This window comes from Vombatus ursinus, unplaced genomic scaffold (genome assembly GCF_900497805.2).
Source record: "Vombatus ursinus unplaced genomic scaffold, bare-nosed wombat genome assembly UNPS02014973.1, whole genome shotgun sequence".
NCBI classification, from domain to species: Eukaryota; Metazoa; Chordata; class Mammalia; order Diprotodontia; family Vombatidae; genus Vombatus; species Vombatus ursinus.
In genome coordinates, this window is record NW_020954751.1 from 20,564,280 (window position 1) to 20,565,999 (window position 1,720).

Here is a 1,720-nt window from a genome sequence, read left to right on the forward strand (position 1 = left end):
CCTTCTTTTTCTTTGTTTTTTTTTTTCTTTGTTTTGTTTTTCAACCAATGACTTCCTTGGTGTAGGTGTATGTCTAGCAGTGGAATCTGAATCAAAGGACATGAACATTTTAGTCACTTTACTTGCATAACTCCAAATTGTTTTCCAGAATGATTGTACTAATTCACAATTTCAACAATGATGTATTGGTATCCTGGTCTTACCACAACCCCTCCAAGATTGACTATTCCCATTTTTTTTCTCAGGAGGGATAACCTTTAATAAGTTTAAAACAAATGTTAGTGTAATGGCAAGTATATTTCATTCAGTCTAGCTCTGTTTCCTGTCTTGTCCTAATATATAAACAAGTCAGAGGTAGGTAAGGTGAATTTTTTTTTTCCATTTAGAAAAATAACAGATTTTGCTTTTTTTCTCTCCAAAACTCAACTTCTTATACTAATTTAATCTAGAATTCCCTCAATGTCCTAGGGAGGTTAACAAACAAAGTAATGGTGTTCTCCTCTTGATTTAAAATTCTTTTTTAAAATACATGGGATACATTCAGTCCCCAGAGATCCTACCAAATCTTTGAGCCTCACAATCTTTGCTTGTCTTTTAACTTGACTGATAAAGGTAATTTCAGAGGGGGTAGGATAATCTTATTTGCACTACCTACAGAGCTATTGTGAGATAAATATGCTATTAAGAATTTAAAAAAAAAAATAAGGAATGCTTCACAAATTTGCTGGTTATCCTTGTGCAGGGGCCATGCTAAGGTCTGTATCATTTCAATGTTAGTATATGTACTGCCAAAGTGAACACAGAAAAATATTTTAGAGCACAGTAAAAAGGTGACCTCTGATAGAAAGGACAGGGACCAGGAGGCCTCAGTTCTAATGGTGATGTCACTAACTAGCTGTTTGACTGTCCACCTGCAGATCACTTAACCTCTCATTTACTTACCTGGTAAATGAAAGGGTGGTAATTCCTAAGAACCTACCCAGCTCTAGCATGCTATAATTCTACTCACCATTCAGTTTGCTTTGTTTTGAAGCCATAGAGTTTCAGGGTATCTTAGAACATTGTAGGGAGAGGTATGAGAGGTTGGTATGGGGGTGGAGGGGAGGGCATTCATCTTCTCAATGTTTGTGAATCATTTTGTTCAATGGCCCAAACAAATTTGTCTGAGAGGTGTAGGGAGGCTCATTCAAGTGGTTCATGTCTATAAATCAGGTTCAAGAGTCTTCACTGGGACATTAGAGTATTTTGAACCCTATACACCAATGGCACCTGTCTCTGGGGGTCATACTATGCGGCCCTATTTGGACCTGGGCTCAGACAACTTGGGGCTAATTACCTCTAATTCCTTTAACTAATCCTTCTCTGACATGATCTCAAGTCTATCTGCCTTCCTGGTGATCCACTTTGCAATGTTCTCTAGCTTATTGAATGCTTTTGCTAAAATGTGGTCCTCAGAATTAATGCAATAGTCAAGATGTGGCCTCACCAGGGCTGAATAGAGCAGATCTGTCATCACCACACTCCTTCAGGACTCTGGGGAACACAGCCCAAGTTTCCATCAGGTATTTTGGTTGCCGTCTCAGACTATTGATATAGACTGAGACTGAGTCCATAGCACTAAAGCCCCAAGATCATTGCCAGGTGAAGTGCTATCTCTCTAGCCATTTCTCCAACATCTTATATGTAAGTAGATTGTTTTCGAACAAGTGGAGAGCATTAT

General features: G+C 38.5%; 1 non-coding gene across 1 annotated transcript; it reads right to left on the reverse strand.

Annotated features, from left to right (window-relative positions):
* Positions 1 to 697: 697 nt before the first annotated feature.
* On the reverse strand, positions 698 to 801 carry LOC114030698. Its single transcript, XR_003567662.1, has one exon. It is a non-coding gene; the product is annotated as a U6 spliceosomal RNA (small nuclear RNA).
* Positions 802 to 1,720: the final 919 nt, after the last annotated feature.